Raw genomic sequence first — 26,342 nt, forward strand, 5'->3', positions numbered from 1 at the left:
CGAGGAGAACCTAGAATTTATTAAAAATTTGACTTTCTAAGAGTGAGAGAAATAGATATGGTTAAGGATATGAGATTAGATATATATATGTTAGATTAGAGATAAAAAATAAAACAACAAGAAATCAACAATATATCAAAGTAGAACATATATTACTTGACAAAGCCTTCGAGAGTCATTCACCATTTTTGATGGAGAGAGAAGAACAGGGAAGACTTCAAGCCTTGATTGATTCATCAAGCTCAAGTCCTTCTTTGATTAGAGATTATCTTCCAAAGATAGCTTACAAGATTGGCTAGTCTTTCTCTTAGTCTTCCCTTAGGAGTAATGGTAGGCTTAGGCTTATGTTTATGGCTAAGTACAATTAGGTATTACTTCTCTCACTCACTCATGAATACATCTCATGAATGGTTTACAAGGAAGAAGAGGTCCCCTTTTATAGGCAGTTTGAAATGAGTTGTCCCTGCATGATGTGGGCAGACTCGGGTCCAGTATTTTGATCATATCTCCTCAACCGTGGCTCCAAATAGAAAAGTAAAAATAGGAACAACAAATTCAGCTCATTATCTATAGTTCCTATCTTATATACTTTTTTCAGTTTGGATTGGAACCTTGTGTAAACAAATTATCAAAATAGGGTACAGTTTTGGAAGCAAAAATCTTCTTGTGGTCCGCTTAGCCTAGACTTTCATTTGATTCCAATGGACACCTCGTGCAATATGAAAGCATGACATTGCTCCTTGAAAAATTGTTATAATCATGCTTGCAATAATGCATTAAAATAGGTGTATCTTTGAGAATCATGCAAGCTAGCGTCCCACTAGGATTTAATTCTTTCCTAGTAGCTATTAAAAAGAAATATAGGAAAAAAACATAGAATATATATATATTGGAAGCTACCCTAGATATAGGATCTAACTAGGGTGTGAGATGATAATGAGATAGTAGAAATAAAGAACCAATGCTTTTTGCCCCAAGTTAAAGAGGTGCATCTATTGACACTTTTTCCATAGTACTTTTTGATGGTAAAGTAAGAATATGTTAGCATTGAGATAAGTAATAGGATGAGGTAGAAATATTATAAATATACTTAGATCATATGTACATTATAGGAAATATACTTATGTATCTAAAAAGTTACAAGATAGATCTTGTAGCATCTGTTTCCACTATGTACATATCACAGCATAACAACATTCGAGTGTGTGCATGTTTTTGTGTGTGTGTGTGGTGTGTGTGCATGTGCATGCACATGCGGATGTGTATGTGTGTGTGTGAATGTGAGAAAGTGAGTGTATGTGCACGCTTTATTGTTTTGAAGTTTTAGTTTTTTAGTTTTTTTTAATGTTTTCTCTTTTGTGGTTTGTTTTTTTCTTTTTTCTTTTTCTTTTTTTTCAAAATTTTCTTTTTTTATTTTTCTTTTGTATATTTTAAATTATTTTTTGCTTTGAAAAAGATTTTAACATCTGAATGTTTCAAATCTAGTTTTGACGTTCTTGATGTATGGGATTAAAGTTGTAGATATACATATTATTGAAGAGAAGGAGTTGGTTCAAGAAGGAGATATTGTTCAAAGCAAGACATAAGGAGTGGAAAAGATGATGGAGGAAGAAGGAGGAAGCCATGAGCATTTCATGATCCAAAGGAGCCAAGAGAAATTCAAGCCATCCTTAAACCTCACATAAAAGACACTCACCTATTTGCTACACAAAGAGAATGAAAGCTATCCAAAAGGATAAGTTGTGATAAAGAAGAAAGGAATCCAAGTGGGGGTGATCTAGAGAAGCCACCATTATCAACATTGGACATCAATCTTAAAGAGGTTAAAATTCAAGGATACATCAAATTACAATGCATTGAAGTGGAAGAGATGAAGAAATAATGTGTGCTAATGATGAGGATGATGTGATGAATCAGTTTTTGATGTATCTTAATGAGGAGTATCTCACAAGTAACACTTAGGAAGATGTTTGTGTTGATGGAGAAGGGTTTTTTAGAATATTGAAGACTGAAATCCAATTTCCAAGAGTGGATATGACTTATTCAAGTTGTGAAGACAAGGAGCTTGAATTTCAGGTCCCTAAATTGCTTTTAATAATGAAGGTTCCTGGTTTGCAAAGTTCCACAATGATCCATAGATTACTAATTTGCAAAGAAGTTATGTACCTGAGTTTTTTGAATTTCAAAGTCTTGTTGTTTCTCAAGTGGAGATGATCAACAATATCTCATTCAAGTTGAAGAATGAGAGGTATTCAAATATGGTCGTAGAAAATGAAGTGGTTTCCAAAATCAATAAACTTCAAGAGGAGAAGGTATCATTGATGGTGGAGTTTTCTTAGGTTTAAGCTGAAACTAATTTTCATATTTCTTGTTGTTACGAGGTTCATGATGCTCTTAAGCATGTTGTTTTGGACAAAAATAATCAAATTGAGGATTTGAATCTTCAACTTACTCGAATCGTGAATATGGATTCTTCTTCAAACCTTGATGTTATGGAAGGTTTCTTGAATGATGATGTTGTTGTGAGTGATCTTTATGATGTTCGTGCTCTTGAGAGTTTATTCATGGAGATTGAAAGTCCATATTTTTTCAGGGAAGTTCAAATTCCTGATGGTATTCTTGAAGATTTGTATTCCTTATATGGTCAATGTCTTGATGTCAATGTTATGAATGGTGTTTATGATGTCGAGGAGATGGTTTTGAGTGATGATTATGCAAGCCTTTTGCAAGTTCTTGATGATGGTAAAGTGGATTTTCTTGAAGATAGTTCTAGATTTCTATATGATGTTGCTAATAGAGGAAATGATGTTGATATTCTTATATCTCATTGGTTTTATGTCTTCATGCTTGATGACATAAGGGAATAAATTTAGAAACACAAGTCAAAAGTTTTAGAGACACTTGAAGTCTATTTAGTTCAGTGTTTTCATATTGGTCGAGTGTAATTATTCTATGAGGAGTAGTTCTCTAGAGGTTTTCAAGTGAAAGTAGAGAGGGAAGCAAGTCACATTGAAGTTCATGATGGTTTTCTTGAATGTTTTTACATTCACAAGTGCAATTTTATGTGATACAAAGTGACATTGATGGTTATTATTGATTGTGGAGATGTTTTGAAATATAAAATGATGGTTACCAAGGTCAAAGTTGCAGATGCTCCAAATCTTGAACTTTCTAAAGTGGATGAAGCTCAATCTAAAATGAAAATTTCAAATTTCTTGAAGCTTGAAAACCAAATTTTGCAGACGGGAGATTTTGGTATATTATTAGTCTCATATTGTTTGGATTAGATTTTCCAAAACGATGATTAGGAGATGAAGGTTTTGAATCTGATTTTGCAAAATGTATGTGGAGCCGAAAGGAATTTGATGTTTTGGATGTTTTTCTTGCTAAAATTGCAGACTTCGATGAGTAGAATAGTTGAGTTGCAAAGAGGGAACTGTTTTGAGTCAGATTTGCCGAGAATGATGGATATTGAAGAGGAGATGTTTGTGGAGCATTTGGAATATTTTCCATGGTTTGTGGAAGCAATTTTTTTATTTGAGAAGATGTTTTCGAGATATGTTTGATGAATTTCACATTTGCAAAGAGATACAGTTTGCAAGAATGCAGTTTTCAGCAGTGCAAAATTCAAGGGTGCAACTTTTAGAGATGCAAAGGAGCTTGAACCTGAATTTGTCTATTTTTACTAATTTTTGGTGGAGTAAAAGCTTGATCATGGAAAATTGATTCTACAAGTTTGTTTGGTATAAGCCCTCATGGATGATGATTTACTTGATAGTTTTTTAGCCTTCAGACGTTGCCAATAAATGGTGCATTTGTAAAACACTCTTGATAGTGAGGTGGTGCACAAATTGGGATATCAATGTAATCCTTTGGGAGTCTATGGGTGTTGTTTAGTGATTATGTAGTGTGTAGTTTGTGAATCTTGGATTAAGTTTCAGGCACTTCACTTTGCACTCTATATAATTATGAGCACTAAGTTTTTTTGAACAAGGGATTTGTGAGAATCTAGTAAATTTTTTTTGCAGGGAGAAACTTTTTACCACCAGATTGTGCTAGGTGTTAAACCCAAAATGGGAGTAGTTTCATATTTTCAGTTGAGTGTCTGTAACTTTTTTAGGAGACAATCAGTAATTTTTGTTTAAAAGAGACAAGGCAACATGTTTTTCTCTTATAGTTGTAAGGTTTTGAACATGTGGAATGAAGAAGAAGAAGAGAATTGACGACTTGTGCAATGTCGAATTCTCGTTTTTCTGCGTATTCAGTTTTAGTTTCGATTCAGTCACCTGAAAGATTCTTGATTCCTCTGTATGTACTAAAAGCTGTTTGTTAAGGGATTTTGTGAATGGATCTTGTGTAAGAGGTTTCTTATTGTCTTTATCGAGCATTGGGATGAGAGGAAGTAACACCCTGGAGTAGAGAACCTACCGCAATTTTGAGAGATGATTTGCGTACAAGAGATGGAAATGAGCTTGAGGGGAAGTGCTGAGATTTCAAGCTCAACATGTATGATTCCTAGATGACTATCACTAAAATTCATCATCACTGGCCTGCCTTGGTGGATACAAATATCTTTGCCAATGACATTACAACTGTACCACATCGAGTTGGTCTGCCTATTGGAGTGATGGCACACTTATCTACTCACCTCATTCACTAGCAATTCATACCAAATTGTTGTCTTAGTTCCCTTTTATGTTATTATTTTTTCCTATGCTATGTAAACCTCTTATCTTGTGTTAGTGAAGAAGAAGAGGACATGTTTCTCGCCTCCATCTTTGTGTGTGTGTGTGTGTGTGTTCTTGCAAGAGCTCAAGCTCTCTCTTTATCTCTCTTTCTCCTCTTAATGATAATACCACTACTAATACACCAGATCCTATCAAAACTTTACACTTGAGTGTGCTTGGGTCAGGACAATACTGGATGTGTGACCTCCCAAGAAGTCCTTGTGCTGCAACATTCTTTTAATAAGCTCAAAGTTTGATCACTTTTTCCATAGAGAGCATCACCTTGGATTCATCTCTGATTAAAAAAAATCATTGCCTAGTCTCCAATGCTAATTATAGCATAGTGTTTCTTTTAAAAGCATTAAAAAATATAACTCTAAATTTTTGCATATCTTTCACTAGAAAAAAATAAAGATAGGTGAACTCAAGCCTTTTCCCTTTGGGTAGGCTAACAAATTCATAAGATGGAAACTCATTCACTAAAATTTCCTACTCAACTTTTTCCTTCCCTCTCTCAACCCTAGGTGAGACAATGATAAATATAGCATTGAATTCCTAGAGAACAAGGCATTTGATTGCACCTTTTAATTTTTCAACGTTGAGCGAGCTATGAAAGGGCTTAATGCCCTCAAATATGTTGTATCTTGTGAAAATTTATACATCTAAAAGAAAATTGGTTAAAATGAATGAACAAATTTATTATTTAGTCCTTCTATGTTTATATGTACGTTTGTCACTTTCAAACAAGAAGAAGAAGAAGGAGAGAGAGAGAGAGAGAGAGAGAGAGAGAGAGAGAGAGAGAGAGAGAGAGAGAGAGAGAGAGAGAGAGAGAGAGAGAATGGGAGGGTTAATGATTACTTGGAGGGTGCACCTGACAAAAATACCTAAAGCACATGCATTCAAAAGGTATTTATAAAACGTTCTTATACATTACTTGGAGGGTTCAACTTTCAAGAATTCCTACAACATATGAGTTCAAAAGGTATTTATATAACCTTTTTACACACTCACTTCATCGTGAATTAAAAGATATTTTTTCTTTCATAAACTTGTAACTATTTTTAGAACATTCATTTTACAACCCCTCGTGTAAGTGTGTTTTTGTAACTCTTTAAAATATAAAAATCCCCTGCAAATGAACTCAAGTGCTACACTTACAATTTTTTAGGTGGACCAAAGGTGATTGAATGATTAACAAATTCATGCAACGTGACTTTTTCTTTGTAAAACACTCACGTTTAAGCATTAACTTCAAAATGAAAAGACGTTTTTTACTTCATCAAGGGGTCTGACGTTGGGAGAGGGCAGAGATTTATCTTTTGCAAAGTGTACCATTGTCGGGAATAAAGAAATAATGTTGACCATACTGCACAAGACACTAGTTTCAAAGTAAAAACCCTCAGAATCGAAGAGCCACAAGGGCCAATTTGTGTGAATGGTAGTTTGAGGGCTATCGGTTCTGTATCTATCAGACCAAACATCTCATTCACAAGCATTCTCAAGGGCTCTAGCTCTAAGGACTCTACCAAAATCACATCAGACGAGCCACTAGGTGATGATAACCGTGAAAAATTGAAGGATGTAAAGGCCCGTCTCGAGCAGGAGCTTAAAGAAGTCAGCAAACAGATGGAGTTCAGTTCAAATGGCAACAAAAGAACTTGCTCTCAGGCTGAGTGTAGTGGTTTCTATGAAGACAGCCTGGCGGATTGGGCGTTTAGTGCTCTTAAAAATCCCTGCCGCAACAGGTGGAGATTGCAGAGGCAATTACTATGGCAATTCCGCCCGCTCTAATAAACAAGTAGCTTGCTATGCAAGCTAAGCTTACATTGGTGTTTGGATTCAGTGGGAGAGTCCCAAATAGATACGAGCTGATTCCAAGGATTCGGGGACCATTGATTCTGGGGCATGGAGATGCTGTCAAAAACACCTCTTACCTAGCCAAGGGTTGTTGTTGATTCAAAGAGGTCTTAGATGTGGCAAAGATACTGGACAAAGGACCTTTGGTTTTTAAGAGGACTACAATGTGTGTGGTGCCATGGGAGCCAGTGTTTGATTTGGCAAAATCCCTTCAAGGGATCCATCCAGTCTAGGTCAAGTTTGCAAGCATGTTGAGCTTGCTTTGGGATAACATTAGATTGCTTGCCAGTCATGGGAACCCCCCTGTTTATTCCTAACAAGAGAGGTCTAGGTAGGTCCTCTAAGCAGGTTTGTATAGGCTGGAATATATCCAAGACCCCTCTTAAGAGCATTTGTTGGATCTAGGATGGTAACTATTTCACTCAGCTTTGATACTTACTTTGGGGAATGCTTTAAATGTAACAAATTCCATCACTTTTCCAAGGACTACCCCATCAAGGCTAAAGTATTCAGAAAACTGCAATGAAGAGGGCACTAACCATGCTTCTGCTAAGGAAGCTATGGTGGAAGGAATTAAGAAACAACAATAGATGATCAAAGGAGCAAGTGGAAGGGAGGAAAAAGTGGTAACAAGCTGCAACAAGGTGGACACCAAGATGCAAGAGTAGCCTCTAGAGAAGCAAAACCTCAAGTTGCAAGCCCTCAAATTCCTAGCTAAAGAAAAAGAATTGTTGTTTCCCAGATTCTTCACCTAAGTTTACAACAGTGACAACTTTGTCTGCTGTGGAAATCCAGGCCTGAAGAGGGCCAAAAGGGTAAAGGTAGTTGCAAGGGATTCCTCATCACTTGCAACTACAAATATTTTGAAAGGAAAAATATCGACCCCAACACCCACCCAACCAAAAGGGGGGATGTGTGTTGTACTGCTTCAAAATACCTTTGCGGTGCTACAAGAAAAGAGACTCCCTGACTTAGATCCCTTGGATTATCCTGCTACCAGGGGCATGGAAACTAGTGGATGTTGAAGAATTTGTCCCTCTTTCCCAATGAACCCCGCTCTTAAGTTTTTGTCCTAGAATGTGAAGGGCATATGATCAAAAGTAAAGCAAGAAAAGATCTGGAAATGCACGAAGAGGAGGGATGATATCAATTGTTAGTGTATATAGAAACACCTTCTTGATGCCTCTGTGTCAAGAAAAAAAATCTTGGGGAGCTACTTTTCTTCTACATCACAGGTCCTAATGGCTCCATCAGTCTGTTGACATGAATCCACAGAGATTTGGAACCTAAAGTTGTCTTTCAACACCCGTCCGATAGTGACCTTGCAGTGTCTATTAAGGTACATAATAACCTCCTTACTATTATCAACATTTACACACCTAAAAATTCCAAGGGTAGAAAGTTGTTATGGAATGACCTCTCACAACTCCAATTAGAAGGGGAGTTCTCCTTGATGGGGGAATTTAATATGGTATGTTCCTGACAAGATAGATAGGGTCCCTCCATCATTCTTCCTGGAAGGAGCATAAGAACTGGTCCTCCCTGGGGATGAAAAATGGGCTCTAGTGGGTGCCTCGCAGTTTGGCCCTTGGAAGGATGACACATGATTCACTTACCACTCTCTCCAATCCACCCAATCAGCTTCAAGTCTTGAGAGACTATATTTCTCTCACAACGGTGATTGGGTGGCTTCCTCACTGCTTGTATAAGTCCTCGTCAGTGAAAATGTCTCTAACTATTTTCCTCTTCTTGGAACCCTCATATTTTTCTCAGAAGATGCACATCAACTGCAAGTGCCAAGAAACTTCTTATCACCTACCCTAATCTTTTTAAAAATTCTCACTTCAAGGCCCTAGCATCTCGATCTACGGATGAGCTTAACCAGAACATCATCAAGGAAAGGCCTGACTCATGGTTGAGATTTAGTAAAAAAATCCAATCGGCAATCAAGAGAGTGGGTCCAATGCTAAAAAATTATAACAATCACACAACATCAATTTGCAAATCTAGATTTGAACAGCTTGGCAAAAAAAAAAATGCAAGGAAAGGCCTCACACCAGGAGCACAAATGGCTAGAGATCAAGCAGACCTTGCACAAAAGTTAAATGGAGGAGAAAAATATCCTTAGGCTTCAAGCCAAGGAGAGCCACATCAAAACTGAGGGTGCCGACAAAAACACTCTACTCAAAGCGATCAAGATAAGAAAGCGGCAAACTACCATCTAATTCTTGATTGACCAACAAGGAGCCGAGATCATCAACCCTGATGAGATGGGCAAAGTTATGTTAGGTTACCTCAACCAAATCATTGGAAAGGAAGATTCCCTCTCTCCCATAATCGGAGAATCCAGAGCAAAGATTTTCTTGGCCACACCAGCTTTAGTTGATCCTGACTGTGCGAACTATCTGAAAATGCCCTTTACCATGGATGAATGTTGGAGGACTCTAAAAAAATTGCACAAAGAAAAGTCGCTAGGATGGGATGGGACCACGATTTAGTTTTGTCAATAATTTGGAGATTCTGGTTCCATCTTTCTTGCATATGATCAACGGAGACTTTATAAAAGATACACTTGAATCAAGGGTGAAGAAAGGGCTGATTAAACTCATCCCCAAGAAACTTTCTTGCTCCCAACTCAAACACTAGAGACCAATCACTATGATGATTGTGGTGCACAATGTGTTAGCCAAACTCATTGGGAGACAGATGTCCCAAGTGTTGGTTGTTGCTATCTCTCCTCATCAACATGGATTTATAAAAGGTAGATCAATCTACAACAACATCCTAGCGGCCATGATTGGTATGGAATATGCTAGGTTCAAGAAACAAGAATGTGTCCTTCTCTAATTGGACCTTGAAAGGCTTATGATAGGATAACCTGGTCCTTTGTGCAAGAAACACTACGGACTTTGGGGTTTGGTCCACGGATTTGTCAAGTTGTTAATACCCTTGGTTAAGGGAGCTCTTTTGAACTACTATTCAACTCAAGAGTTGTCGATTGCTTTGAGGTGACGAGATCCATTTGTCAGTTGTCCCTTAGCTCCTCTTTGGTTTTCCACTTGCACTCACCCTCTTATTGTGATGTTGGAAGATGCAGCAGCAAGAGGTAGATTCAAGGGCTACAAATCTAGGATGGAAACCAACTGATTGTGAAACTTTTTGTAGACGACTCGCTACTTCTCCTAAAAGAGGATGATAACAACGCTAGGCTTGCCTTGGAGATTGTCTAGGTGTTTGCCACAACATCACGCTCTCAATGCAACCTAGAAAAATCAAGGCTTATCACATTGACAGAAGCCAAAAATTTTGATGCTGCAGGTTGGATTGAAGAGATTGTGAAGAGAGGCAGAATTTTCCGCCACCTCGGGACCAGTTGGAGAAGGAATTACTCACAAGACTGCCTTTGATTGGGTTCAAGAGAAAATAAAAAATAAAATGAAGCGCTTGGAGTTCATCTTGATTCCTTTCCACTGTAAAGCTACGATAATTGATACATTCTTCATCCCGTACTTAACTTATGCCTCACTATTCCTACAATTATCCCAAATAAACTGGAGGTTTTTTTTTAACCCAATTGATAAGATCTTATGGAGGAATAAGCTGACTACAAGTAGACCTTAGCAATGGGGCAAATGGAAGGCTATCCCCAAACCAAGAGCTCAGGGTGGATTGGGCATAAGTGACCCTATTACTCATAATATATCTCTATGTGCTAAATTCTTCTGCACCCTTGACATTTCTGATGAGAGTTGGGCTATCATGGCAAGAAAAATGTTAATGGAAGCCCGAATGAAATCCAAAGGGAGTTTAATCTCAGCCTCTCAAACAGACTTCTTTCCCCCTTTGGAGTGAAGGCTCAAGTAGGTGGCTTTATTGGTAACTTTATTCATAAATGATGTAAAGCCACTGTGGCGCTTAAGTGGAAAGAGGAAATTAGATACCCGAATGCCTAGGCACTGGTCTTCGTGGGGCCCAATTGTGGAATTTTTCAGCCTTGGCAACCATTGGATGGAAATTTCCAAGAATTTGAATAACAAGGGTATTGGCACCTTGGATCCTATGTGCCATGAACAAGAAGGGGATTAGCAAACATTAGTGCATCTTAAGATCTTTTGAAACCTAACACTCTAGGAGTAAGTCCTAGTCGAAAGGCTTCCAGAAAGAATTCCACTCCTCACCATTCCTCCTTGCTCAACACTAGTGTATTCGAAAGCGTGGAAGTAGCTAGGAAAGAGATACTTTTAATTTCCCATGACGAAGACCATCTACAAAAAGCTATGCTTTGAGGAGGAGTGGATTGATCACCTCATCATGATCTGGTCCAAAAAGTGGGCTGCAAGCAAATGGACCCTAGTTCTTGGGAATATCTAAAGGTCCAAGTGTGAAGAAAGAGACAAAGTCTCTCTCTGGAGAGTTTTGTTTGGATTTATTCCGAGTGGTGACAAAGCCAAAGCTAGAGGTCTTGCCAATGGGTCTTGCATCAGATGCAAGCACCCAAATAAATCACTCGTGCACCTGTTTTGAAGGTTGTGTGAGGTCCCACCACGTCGTCTCAAACGACGGATCTGGTGGTAAACATGGTGGCCACTAGATCTACAGTGGAAGCAAACAAAGTGGTTTATGGTTCATCTAGCGGACGATCTCCCATCACAAAGTGGGTCAAGTTCGAGCCTACTAGCATCAAGATCTAGTTCCACCCCGCAGGGGAAGCGTGATTAACTTATCTAGTGATCCTAAGACCCACCTTCCAAGAGGAGAGAAGTCCCGAGTGCCTTTTTCCCCATGTTTTAGAGGCACGTACAATTGAGGCTTCGCCGCTCTTGGGGCAATGAGTAATACTAGCGTCGATTTATAGCACTATGGGGACGGAGAGTTCCCGAGCAGTCGGGACCACCCTTCTCATAGGCACTGGTAACCGGAGCCAAGCCCCCACTTCCCACCCCATACTCACACTTCCTTTGTTACCTAATTACTACCACACATGGTTTTTCAACACATAAGTTCATTGATTAAGTTCCGGTTCACAAGCTCCTTAATATAGCCCTTCAACCAATATTGCAAACTGGCACCAAGACAGTAACCAGTAAAATTTTTACTCAAAACTTATTCATTAAAATTCCAATGTTCTGAAGGTATAACATCCCTCCTCTAGCGAGAGTTTACTCCTCCTGTTGTCGCCTAGCTGCCCATACAACTAGGTATGTCCACCGCATAGAATGCATGACATGGACATTCCCACCGCATAGAACGCAAGACGTGGGTTCCCACCACAAAGAACGCAAGTTGTGGGTATCCACCACAAAGACCGCAAGTCGTGGATAGAGGCCCTCAGCTAGTAACTCTAGATACTACGAAATCATCGCGAGCCGCCCCCTGTGATCAGTAGGGGGATCAGTACTAGTTTCAACATTGGAAATAGAAATGAACAGGCCGAGCTAAATTTTCCCTAGCAGACATTCTTTCCTATCTCAAACAGTATATCCAAAAACCATTCTTTCCTACTTAGAATTTAATATAGATTTCAATTCAAATGCCGAGGTTTCCGTTGGACTTCTCCAACATGTTTAGGGATATTATCTTTCCTAACTTATCGTATGCAATGTTAAATTAAACAAACTTGAATTAAAATGTGACCTACCTCCTCAATTTCCTCTTCATTGCTCCGTGAGTTGGCCGGTACTTGGTCGACCATGGGAGCTTTCCCTTTCCCATTCGTGTTGCTTGTCCCCGCCTCGCGGTCGTGGGAACCACCGAAACGAGTTCTCTTTACCGGGGCCATTTTATACTCACTCCTTAGTTGACAACTTGGAAAAAGAGAGCTAACATTCGAGAGTAACATACAACCATGATGACGGATTAGTTTCAATAAGAAAATCACATTGTACGAGAGGTTAGACTTACGTCAAGACATAGAGAATCCCGATAGCACCATACTTGTTCTATGGGAATACTCCCTACGGTTAATTACTTGGCCTAGATAATTATGAAATTCATATTTTTACTTAATCAATTCTACTAGAGATGAAATAGACGTGCTTAATCACTTCTTAATGCAAGTAGAGAATTGCAGATTTACTGTATGCATAGATGAGAGGATTTCTCCCTTCCTAATGATTAATGATGAATTAATTTCCCCTAACTAAATTCTAATCCATGAGCAATTGATTCTAATTTAATTATTTACACATTATGGAGTAATAGAATGCAATGGACCATTCCCACCTCAAAGCTGACTTGATTTTTAATCATGACGGTGTGACTGGTGGATGATTCTTTAAACATGCATTAAACTATGATTAAGAGTGGCTAATTGCTTGCATGATTACTAATTAGATTAAGATTTATGCAATAGATCATGGATACAAAAAATTAGAGAGTATCTAATGAGTATTTTGACTATGATTATGCATACTAGATGTGGAATTAAGAGGATATTAGAGAGGGTATTACAGCAAGCATGAATTAAATAAAAAATTACCGAGGTTACGGCTGAATTCCTCTCAAAATTCTGATGCAAGGGCCTGCTTGAGACAAGAAACGGGCAACACCTTCCTCCCTAGCTCCTCTTCCAAAGACTGTGTCCGCCGACATCACCTCCGCAAGGTGTGTGTGTGTGTGTGTGTGTGTGTGTGTGTACTTAGTGTGTGTTGAGCCAGCAGAGGATCACACCCACATTTTTGCTCACACTCATCATTTTGTAACCATTGATTGTAATAAATGTCTTTCCGACATTAATTTTGATTTGAGCCATTCATTAAGTAATGGGACTCAATTGAGTTTTCAGCTTGTAATCCCGAAGTAATTTCACTTGCTGATGTAATTAGTTAGAGATGTTCTCACCTCCAAGGCTGAGGTATATAAGCCAAAGTTTTTGTAACCTAAGGGGATTCAGATTATTAATCAAAGTGAGTTTTTTGAGCGTCGTGACTGTGTTTGAGAGAGAGAGAGAGAGAGAGTGAGAGTCTTATCTACTTGCTACGCGAGCTACAGAGCCGCCACTGGAGAAGCGACACCGCCATTGTGTTAGCAACGGCGAGAGCTACGCACAGATACCAAGAGTGCGCGCTATCGGCTTCTATGTGTGGTAAGTTCCTACGAGCTTTGGTGTGAGTTTTCTTCCAACTCATGTGTCGGAATGGAGCGTGCAGCATATCTATAGAACCACAACAAGTAGAGCTACACATTAGTACCATCGGGGTCAAGTTTCGATCACCTGTATTTTTCGGCCTGTCTTCATACGCGTTTACCGCACGGAGTGGTTATAGGTTGATTTTGCAGCTCAAGTCTTTAGGGTGTTGTTCTTACCTAGTGTATAGACTTCCCCTTGAGTTTGAGATCGATTCAATGATTCTAGATCCTATTTCGTATAGCATTCGTTCGTAGTACGGATTTCAGTCACTTGCGTATTTTAGAACTTAGATTTGATTTCCTTAGTACTGATTGTCATTAGAAGGTCGAGTAGGTGATTTGACACCCACCTAGTTGTTTCCATGCGCCTGCGGGTCAAGCTCCGCCCTCGTCTGACAAATTCTGTTGTTGGTTGAGTTCTCGCTATTTAGCTTCCGCTAGCGGCGTAACCGCCTTAACATTTGGCGCCGCTGCCGGGGACGAGAGCCCTAAGTAGGTGACCTTAGACTAATCCTACGAGGTGAGTCGTATAAACTACTCTGTATACTTTAGTTAGAAAAGATCTAGGAGTGGTGGACTCCGAAAATCTCTAGAGATACTAGGAAGTGGGGTATTCCTGGGTCTTCCGTGTTGACAGTATTTTTAGTTTAGCTTAGATTTGTTTGTTGTTTTGTTGGTGTTGAGTAGTTGTTGATAGAAGAAGAATTTGCTAGTCCGTGAGTGGCAGTGGATCTCTTTAAAATCACAATTACCAAACCCATTTTATGATTAGGAATAGCTTAGGTAGGACTTCATTTGATCCTGATCTAGAGCTAGTAATCATTGGAGTATTTGCTTGATATGGTTGATTGCATGTTAGATCACTAAACCATCGAGTTAGTAGTGAAACTTGCAATAAACAAAAGTCAGAGAAATTTTCTATGTATCTGGGAGTTGCTGAGCACTTGAGAAAGCTTTAGGAAGGATTCTGTGCCAAAAAATTGGAAATCTGCAACTTTAGACATCATACGCGTATGATGTCTAAATGACCAAACAGAGACCAAAACAGAAATTTTGACTTTACCAGAGTGTTCAAAAGGGGGGTTATACCCTAATTTCAACTTAAAACAAGAGCATTAACACTCAAAGAAACCCAAAAAGACAAGTCGGAGTCCAAGAAACGCAAAGAATAGAAAATTTTGGATTCAGATCTTGTTTTTACATTCAAACCTGACAAAAACACTTGAAACTCAATTATAAACATTGGAGAAGGCTTAAAACCAAGAATAGTCAAAATCTGGGACAAAAGACATCATACGCGTATAATATCTTTTAGCACATCCACTGCTTATTTTTTATATCTGACCTGACAAGATTGTTACAAACACTGTAGAAAGCATAAATATCAAGTCTTGACCCAAATTGATGAAAAAGACATCATACACGTATGATGTCTTTTATCTAATTTTGGACATATTTTGATACTTTGCCAACACAGATCCATTGTAATAGCTGTCTAGAGGTTATATTTCAAGTTTCATCCCATTTGGATCACAATTGACCCAAAACAAGTCAAAAGCGGAAAATTGCCTAGAAAAGCCTAAATTAGCCATAACTTGCTCAAACAGAGTTCAAACTGAATTTTGTGAGTGGACAGAGCATAAGGGGGCTACTGAGAGTGAGCATAACCAAAATAGTCCAAATCTGTGAAAAAAGACATCATACGCGTATAATGTCTTTTTCAGCATAACTGCAACAAAATTCTCACTTGATGAAACAGAAGTTGTCCAACTGACAAGATTAAACAATTGACCAAGTATCAATCAATTTGAATCAATTCTGACCACAAAAACTTGGAAAAACAAATTGCCGAGACGGAAAAGTTAAAGTCCTTTAGGGGAATTGATGAATTTGAGATCGGGCAGGAATCTCCAGAATAACCAACCAAAACAAGGGGAACAAGCAAGTGTCATATCAACCAAGGGAAGTGTAAACCAAAGTTGGGTGCAACCATTAGAGCCGATCTTTGAAGGAAGTGTTTCTGATACTTCTTCGGAGAGATCTTATGAGATTTTCACCGAACACTTGAACCTGAACAACAGAGAAAATATGGCAGTAGGATCATCAAACCCTTCCGCCACAATGAAGCTATTGTTCATAAAATACCAGTACGACAATGAGCAAGGTGCCAAGATCTACAAAGATGAAATGGACCACTATTGTGTAAAGATAGAAGATAGACCTAGTGACTTCAAGGACTTAGTGCCTGTGAGCTATAGCGGAGATAGATATCTAGATGACGAGGGTACCATGTACTTGGTAGTCCTAAACCCTAACATTGTGGACAAGTGAGGATTGATGGGCACCAAAGCCAAAGTAGATGAAGAACTTGAGGAGAAAGCACCAATAATGAACTTCCCTGATGCGAGGTTAAGAAGAGAGAATGAAACTACAAGGATCAACACTGATAACATCTATGTGGGGCTATACAAATATAATAATGGGGAGCAAGATCTCTATTATAGATGTGAAGAACCCTACACCGGAGAGTTGACAGACCAAAAAAGACTTTATGTCTTTACCTACACAGAGGGATCGGAAGTGAAAATCGCCGCTTACGACAAGTATGGGAGGCAATACTCAACAATGGGCAAGAAAGAATTAGAAGGATATACATACTTTGGGGGAACACTACATCAGTATTATGTTACTTCTACCTCACAAAGACCAGCACCAACAAATGGAGTGCAAAACCCAATGACAACAGGAGGACAAAGAATTCAGGCTGCTGACTCTTTTAGTCAACCTCAGTACTCGAAGCCCGGACCAATGGGATCATTACATTCCAGAGAGTCAATGGATACAAATCGAGGTAGTGCAGTTCCAATCCACACGTATACCACTCCAGGTCCAAGGTTCGAAGCGGAACCATCACATTTACCTCCTAGTAGTAGACTTAGGGCAGGGGAACCGACAAGGGTAACCCATGAAGTCCATGATGCTAGAGAAAGCTTTAGCCGGGACACAGGAGCAATGAGATTGGTAGCAGACCATAGACGTATGAGACCATCTCAAGTAGCCAAGTGTATGCCAAAGAAGTATGGTGGTTCAGGAGATCCGTATGCACATGTGTCACTCTTTAAGCAAGTCTTAAGAGCTGAGCAGATAACAGATTTCCATACACAATACGAGGGATTTGGTCTTACTCTAGAAGGTACGGCATTGACATGGTTTCAACCACTGAACAGAGGGGGATTCCATGACATTGACCATTTGCTAAGAGAGTTTGCTGAGGAATTCTCAAAACGAGGGATTAAGCACAATACGGTCTCACAAATATATGCTTTTAAACAGAGAGAACACGAAAAAGTGAAGGAAGCTTCACTTCGCTTCAAACAATACATTGAGAGATGTCCAGTACGTGAACGACCACAAGATGACAGACTATTTGTTCTCTTTATTGAAGGATTGAGAAACGACACTCTCAAGAAGGACTTGCACTTGAAAGCTTGTACAACTTTCGAGCAAGTAACGAGAGAAGCATTGTACTTAGTGGATAACTGTACGGTTTATGGAGAGGTGTCAGCGGATACAGATTTTGCATCCAGTAGCTCTTCCTCCATAGCTAGCGAGACTACCACTAAAAAGAATGTTCAAACAACAACCATGCCAAATGTAGAGCAAATGATAGAAGATGCTCTAAAAAGGATGGCACCATACCAAAAACCATTGCCAAAACCACTGAAATGGTGTGCTATTGAACAAAAATGGACAAACCATCCAACAGAGGAGTGCTATTACAACAAAGGGTATGTAAGGGAGCGTCAGTATGCACCTCCTGCTCAATTAGCACCACCTCAGGTACATCCAGTACCTCGATACCCAACAGGAAATGTACCAGGACCTATGGGGATAGAAAGACCGCAACCGGTATTGGGACAACAACCACCTTTACCAGGAGCAAGACCAGTGGGCATTAGATATGCACCAACCTTAGAGAATCAGGAAGAACAAGCCTTAGTGCCTGTTCAAGCCTATTATGAAGAATCTGGTGCACACATGTCTCCAACTGTGTATTACCCACCAGAAGAACCCAAACAACCAGAACCATGGGGCATGATTGGGAATGTTGGAACACCAACAGTTACAAGTGCTTCTGATGAAGAGAGATACAATTTGGACGCAAGAACATTGATGTTCATAGCTCATGGAGGGTTAACAGGACAAAGACCATCCTATCCACAAAGGACGAATCAAGTGGGACCAAGACCAGCACTAGGACCCTGTTACAAGTGTGGAGGTGACCATCTGATGAATGTTTGTCCACATACGGAAATCATTAGAATTAACGCTTATTGCACTGAGTGTGGGGTTCCTCACGTCATTGAGGATTGTTCAAAGAATCCAAACAAAGTGCAAAAGACGACATTGAATATGCTAGAAACTATTCCTACCAGCAGTGGGTCCGAAAATGAAACTCTGATACCAACGCAAGTTGTTACTAGAGCTCAAGCTAAGAAAACCACTAGAGAACCTGAGAATGGAAAGTTAGCGACTGAAGTGGTTAGTCAAGGACCACGGCGTCAGAGAAACACATGGAAATCTAGAAAAGCACGCATGAAGTTGAGAAAAGAACGTGAAGACACTATTCTAGCTGAGGAACTAAAGCGAACTAAAGATAGATTAGAAAAACTTGAGAGTCAAAACGGGAAATGAGAGATGAGCCCGGAAAGAACGAAACAAAAGAGTATCAAAGAAACAACGAGCTTAAGCTCAGGGGGATCAGTGCTAGTTGACAAAGTACACGAACCATTGGACGCACTAATGAGAGCTTACGAAGCTAGGTTAAAGAACAACCAAACACAAGAACAGAGGTGGATGACATACCCAAACACAGAATTGGAAAAGCAGAGACTTGAAATGTGCCAGAGAATGATCGAGACTGCACAAGCCTTATTAGAACCACCAAGAGAAACAATGAATTGTGGAACAGAAAACCCAATTCAGCAAGAGACCATCATTTCACGGGTAGCTGAAAAGACTCCCAGTGCACAAAAGCCTGAAAATACACACAAGGATGACCGCATAGTATTGAACACAATCGATCAGGAGATAGAGAGTTTTCATCCAGTCATACAGAGGATTTACGGAAGAGATGAGGATTACAATGAATTTTGGAAACAAGTGAGAGAGGCAAACTTTGCAAACGAGCTAAGTTGCCAAGCTAATCAGACAAATTGGGAAAAGGACATCAGGAATCCTCCCATAGTGGAATTTGAGGCAGGATCTCAAGTGGACTTGGATCTGCAATCTTACTGGGGAGATGGGGGCTCTGTTAGAACAATGGAGAGAAAACCTCATTCACTTAATACCTTACCTTCATACTTAGGAGAGTATGAAGCAAAATCCGAGATTAGAGCACTTCCCTCACTAAGAATCTCATCAGAAAAAGTCATGGACTCCCAAGGATTGATAGAGATCTTGTCAACACCAGTGACATGCACTATCACTCTAGCTGAGCTTTTGAGGCTAAGACCACATATGTGGACCACTGTAGGAAAATGCTTGGAGAAATTTGGGATAAAAGACCCAACATCAAGACTGCAAGAGGGTATACAAGAGCTGAGCAAACCACAAAAGAACGCTAAGCCTGTACCCTTAAACAAGGTCGGAGAGTATTGCGAAGGTGAAGAGGGGAATACAACCTTACCAGTTGAATTCCAAGGCGTGAACACGATGGCAATACTAGACAGCGGAGCTGGGGTAGCCATTGCTACAAAAGAAATCTGGAAAAAATGGGGGAAACCAGCAATAAGGAAGACTAGGTTGAAACTCCAATTAGCAGATGGACACATGGAGAAACCTATGGGGTTATTAGAGAAAGTCGTAGTGACTTCTTGCGGCATTGAATACGAACATACTTTTGCTATTGTCGATTTTGGCAAGGAAAATAACTATGATATCATACTGGGAAGACCATTCATGAGACAGTTGAAAATGGTCCAGGATTGGGGCTACGATCACATATACCTGAGAAATATGGAAACCACTACACGTGTGAACCTGAGAGACCATAGCTACAAAGATGTGAACCGAACACCGGTAGAGGAGTTTGATTCAGCTACTTTGGCGGGATCCGAATTCCCAGCTTGGTTAGGTAAGCCCAAGGAGTTATGGATGTGTGGAGCCTCGAAATGTGGAAGTCTGAGGTGATAAGAATACGTTTTACTAGCAACCCTAGATGTTTGTGCAATTTCGGATGGTCCCACAACGAAATTTTGCGACAAGGACGGGTACGACGTGGTTTCGTACTTCATGCTGAGAACTATACTCGAAAAAGAAACTGATAGAATAGATGACCTGGAAAATCTAGACGAACTTCGCCTAAAAGCAATAGCTTCTATCTTCGCTCAAAAAAGGCGACAAAAGGAATTTTTTGATAAGCATGTGCGGACTAAAGAGTTTAAGGTTGGGGACTATGTCCTAGTTTACACTCTGAAACAGCATGCTAAGAAGCTTAAAAAGCGATGGATGGGACCTCTGGTGATTAAAGATCTATCACCAAGTGGAGCCGTCAAGCTTGCTACATTAGACGGAGAAAAAATGCCCAATTGGATTAGTGGATGCAGAGTGAAAAAGTAGCTTTTGCCGCTAACCCAAGACATGCTTCTCAAAATACATCAAGAAAAGCTGCGTGTCCAGAAAAAGAAAATGATTTTGGAGGAAGCGCAAGCCGAGGCGAAGGAAAGAATGGAGAAAAGAAGACTACTACGTCAGAAACAGCGCAATGAAGGAGCAATACGAATAAACGCAGTCAGTATAACAGAAATGGATAATGACAAAGAAGAACCCATCATTGAATGCAAAGAAGGAACCAACCAAATCAAAGCCAGAGCACTATTGGATTCAGGAGCTCAAACTAACCTACTTTCACTCAGTTTGTATAGACAATTGACAAATGACACTAAATTACAAACTGCCAAGCAAGAGTTAAAGAGTTACTCTGAGAATTCAATCAAAACTGTCAGATGCACAGTTTTACATATACAGATTAACCAGTATGTGTATCCTCATATGTTTTACGTGGTTGAAGACCAAGCTACACAACATCCATTATTGCTAGGACTACCATGGCAGAAGCAATACAATGCAATGATTGACTGAAGTTCTAAATCAGTGCTTATCAAATACGAAGGTGAAAGTCAATCAATTAAGTTCACCAAAGGAGCAGAGCCAACTCCAAAGGAAGAATCCAAGAACAAAGGTAAACAACAACCAGAGAAAAAGAAGAAGCAATGGCAACCAAAAGTTTCTATACAACTGGATTGCTCTTCGACGAGGAACTCTCAACATTGGATCAGGAAGACAAGCAATAATATAACAGCTCAACCTTGGGAAAAAACGGAGTCAAAGTTGGTATGGAGACCAAAAAAGGTTGTGCGAGAGAACACAAAGGTGGAAAACAGAGTCTTCAATACCAGACAACAGAGTGATTCCAGACAATCAAGGACAGTGAAACAGATCTGGATTCCAAAGAAGTTCATGACGGCACAAAGCTATAGCAAGCAAATTTGGATCCCAAGGATTTGTAAACAGGAACTCCCTTCAGTACAATCCACGAAAACTCCTAGGTATTTCAAGGCGAGGAAATCAACACAAAGAACAAAGCAGGTTTGGGTCGCAAAGAGTTTGTGGCAAGCACAAGCAAAGCGGAAGCAGATTTGGATTGTGAAAAAGAACAACAAGGTAAAGAAGAATCCATCTACTGATTCTACTACCGAAGTGCCAAAACCAACGCAAAACCCGACCACCAATCCTTCAATCAAACAAAGAGCAGCTTTATTGGAAAGACTGTTGTATCATCGCTCTACAATTGCATTGGGAACTTATGACCAAAACAACTACAATGCTTCGCCCACAGACACTTCATAGTCGTCCAGGAGGACTCAGACTAGGAGGGGGGGAGGTATACAGGTATACAGGAGCTACAAAGCAGCTACAAGCGACAAAAACAAAGAAAAACAAAAATTATATTACAAGTGCAGTGTCTTACATGATTTTGCAATTTTTATGTTTGATTGCGGATATTGATAATATTTATGCCCTTATATACCTTGTTTTGCAACAAGAAGAGATCAAATGATGAATTTGGGTCTCTAGACGTGTAAATATCACTAAATAAGAGTGTTTTTGGAGCTAAAAAGTGGAAAAAGTGGTAATCCAAGTCCAAAAATCACAAATAAGTGTATATTCATATACACAGGGTTACCAGCTATTTATTGTGTATGTTTGGAATTTTTTGGCTTCAATTTGCTATTTTCCTTTATTTTTTATGATTTTCTTAATAAAAGTAAAAGAAAAATAAAAAAAAAGCAGGTGAAATGAGATCGGAAAAAAGAAAAGAATAGACGGTGATGGTCCTAATGACAAGGGCAACCCATGGTAAAAATTGGGTACAATTCTGAAAAAGTTGCGGAAAGTCCGAAACTGCAGAATTTTGGCAAGTGGACGGAATTCTAAGAAAACAGGTCAAACGGAGTCCGATTTGGGAAATTTCAAATCCTAAAGCGCATCTCACAACGAGATAGGATCACATGACAAATTTGGTGGCAAGTGAACCGGGAAGTCCGAAGTTAAGTATTTTTCACATCACTTTCAAGCTCATTCACACTATTACCTTCTTGGAGAAGAGCAGAGAGCCACAGGAGCACAGATCTTTTATGACCTTCTACGACTTCTACGAGAGCTCAGAGGACACCAGACATGAGAGGTAGACTCGTTGCCATAAGCTTTTGATGCTTATCATTAACTTTTGTCGCGAAAACTGACCAAAACCAAGAAACAAGAGCAGACGGGGAATGAGGTAGAATGCTAGGTAGTGGCACAACCGCCTAACCAAACCTTGCAAGAACTTATAGGTGGGTTACCCTAGCATAGAAGATGGGTTTCTAACACTCAAAAGCTCGAGAAAGAATGACTGGAAAAACCCTAGGTCAACAGAGCCTGCAAGAGGCAAACAGGAAAAAGTTGTCGAAACAACACGAAACTTCACAAGAAGTTCAACCACATCAAGGACAATGCAACCATAGAATATCTCCAAGTTTGAATCACAAAAAGTAGGTCGGAACAACCGATTTGGCTGCGGACACACAAAGCGTCATTTTGGCATAACGGCTGAAATTGACGACCGAATGAAATGAAACTTCACAAGCAGCTTCAAGTAACTATCGATGACTTATGTTTGCAAGCAAAACCCAAAAGAAAGATGATTCACTTACCGATGGTGAAAAAGAAGATTCCGGGAAACTAAAGGGAGAAAGATGGAGAATGGGGAGCCAAAGTCAAGTTCAACCAAATAGATGGCTTCACAACATATCCAATGAGCTGGAAATGCAACTCTCGAGAAGAAAAGTTGAAGAAATTCAACTCCAAGGCAAAAAGACGACTTCCGAGACTGAAATGCCTATAAGGGGGCTTTTTTAGCTAAACTGATGACTTTTTAAGTTGAAAACTAGTTAGCAGGGCTTAGGGCACTAGCACAAAGCATTCTTTGCACAAAAGGACCAACTTGTCAAGAAAAAACATCATACGCGTATGATGTCTCATAGCATGAATTTCACATCCATTTCAACATTTGAGTGCATAGCCTCTTTCCACATGTTAATCACATCCTATGAACCAAGTATCATGAGAATTGGAGTTAGAAAACCCAAGGAAAACCAAAAAGATGCAAAGTAGGCCATAAAATTGATTTTTGGTCCTAATTTTGTCAAAATAACTCCAAACTCATTGAAACTTTGTAGGATTGTTGTTAAACACATCTACAAGCTATCTGGAACCAAAAAGCACCATTTTGACACAAAAGACATCATACGCGTATGATGTCTATTTGCACTTACAGAGCCAAAACTGCTCATTTGTCATCATACATCCATTATATATATCTAATACATGCTACATATGAAATTTGGAACCATTTGGTCAAGAGGATCACCCCATTAGCCCAATTGAGGGAAAATCCTTCACCTAAAGCCTATTTTTGGCCCAAATCCAACATACTCGAGTCCAAACCAAGATTTGAGTAGGAACAGTCCTTCACTAGTACATGGGGAGTCCACAGAACCAATCCCATGCAAAATTGATGAAAAAGACATTATACGCGTATGATGTCTCCAGAGCCATTTTTAGCCCAAAATCTATCCAAACTTCATAAATCCACTGAATAAGCCTATCTAAAGCCAAATCCAAGCTTATAGAGAAATTTGGTCCAAAAATACACTAAAAGACATCATACGCGTATAATGTCTCACTATGTGATTTTGGCACCTCAGGGCTTCAACCACCAAACAAAAGTGATCTACATGCCATTTGAAAGTGAATCACCAAGTTTTATCCAATTTGGATTATAAATTCCAATTCCCTTTCAAAATTTTTCCAAGAGTCGGAACTAGACTAAATTGGCCAAAACTTGACCAAATGGGATCCAAACTCAAATCCAAGCATATGATAATCATGTATACACTATCAGCTACAAGCACAACCAATATGAAGTCATTTTGACACAAAAGACATCATACGCGTATGATATCTCCAGCATGATTTTGAGCCCACTTTGCATATTTTTTTACCTACCTTGCATCCTTAGGCCCTGAATAGCTCATGTTTCAATTTTCAAGTCATTTGGATAGTTAAAAGCTTCACTTCGGCTTTCAGTACTAAAAAGACGCTAACTTCTGAAATTGGAGTTACAGGATCCATGGATTCCACCAAGTCATTGGCAACGAAGAGAAAAAGACCGACAATCAAAGATGCTATTGCAGAAGCAGAACCATTTGACATTCCAGCAAAAACCCTCAAGCCAACCAAAACTTGGGTGGAGGAAGCAGTATTGGAGAAAGAGGGAATAAAGATCTACCATGGGACTTTCAGAGATCCTCAAGGGCAAGCGGTGGATGTACCGATGATCCCACAGGAATTGGTAGATTATAGCAGGTCAGAAGACATCAGCAGGTACCTGGAAAGGGCAGACTTGCACAGTTTCTTCACCTCGAGACCATCAGGTGTGGATACAAGAAGAGTGTACTAGTTGGCAACATCCATTCAGAAGGATGGAAAAGCCACATTGACAGCCATGGTTGGAGAGAAGGTAGAAGTACAGATCACTCCACAGCTAATTGCAGACGCATTGAAGCTACACAACAAAGGGAGCTCGGTCAGGGAAAGAAGAGAGGCCATAGAGGTCTATGGGCCCAAGAAACAAAATGCGACCTATGGAGATATGGCGGACCCAAGAGCGGCAACCCTTTGCCCACTGTACAACCAATATCTTCATGTTTGCAGTAAAAGACCGCAAAAGTATACGACACCACCCCATGCCATTGCAACCACCATCACATGGGCATTAAAGAGCAATATGCCAATAGAGGTGAATTACGCTCAACACATCCACAAGCAAGTAATTGCCATGCACAACGAGAAGCAAAAATACATAGGAGGAGCGGAAATTCTGACAAGAATAGCTTATGAACCTATTGGAGCTAGAGATCAGTGGCCAAAGGCTCCCTCCCAGAATGAGTGGCTTAGAGAAGCCGACGAGGAGGAAGAACAGCCCGAAGTATCCAAGAGGGCATCCACAAGAGCACGCCGGAAACTAGAAGTAGTTTCAGAACCTGAAGAGGATGTGGACAAGCCACTTAAGAAGAAAGTAAAGAAGAAGGTTGCTCCCAAGCAAACCAAAAGTTAGAAAGCGGCAAGAATGGAAAGATTAGTGGAGCAGTTTAGAGCGGAAAGAGCTCTAAAGGGTGACTTTGAAGAAAAGTGGGTGCCAGACCCCACTAAAGTCGAAACTAGCTTGGCCAGGCCACATATTGATCAATACGATCAATATATTAAAGCTTATGAGGAGTCAGAGGCTATTTTGGAGCAGCAACCTGTCGAGCCATACACTGAAGAGGAGGTACAGCAATTAAAAGCTGAGCTGAAAAAAGACGACAAGGGGAAAAGGAAAGTAGATGAGTCTACTAAGCCTCAAGAGAAAGATGGGCAAGCCGACAAGCAGAAAGCCAAGGAAGGTGAGGACAAACATCCCTCTATGACTGATGTACCAAGCCCAAAGAAGACGGAAAAAATTGTGGAAGAGACCACAGTAGAGGTGGACACAGATGTTTTGGAAAAGCCATAAGCCGAGACCAAAGAAAAGAAGATAGATCCAGTTCAGCAAAAGAGAAATGATTATGAGGATCTGGTAGAGATAGGATACACCGAAGAAGAGGCCCTTGAGGCAGTTTATGGGATCACCCTACAAAAACAAGATGAACGGAGAGGGATGGAGAAAAAGACAAAGAGTAAAAAAGAAAGTGAAGAGAAACTGGACGAACCGAAAATACTAGAAGAGCCAAAGCCAGTGGAGGTGGTGGTGGAAAGAGCTTTAGAGTTGACAGATGATGATGAAAAAGACATGCTCATGGTGCATGAACTACTCAGCAAGATAAAAGAAAGGTCCAAGGCAAAGGAAGTAGAGATTGAGACAGCCAAACAAAGGGAAGCGGAGTTGCAGAGAAATTTAGAGAATGCTATGACTGAATCTGAAAGTCATAAAGCATCACTCTATGACATGGAAAACGAGAGAGATGGCTTGATACTCCAACTAGC

This window comes from Adiantum capillus-veneris, chromosome 9 (genome assembly GCF_014529385.1).
Source record: "Adiantum capillus-veneris isolate H3 chromosome 9, ASM1452938v2, whole genome shotgun sequence".
NCBI lineage: Eukaryota > Viridiplantae > Streptophyta > Polypodiopsida > Polypodiales > Pteridaceae > Adiantum > Adiantum capillus-veneris.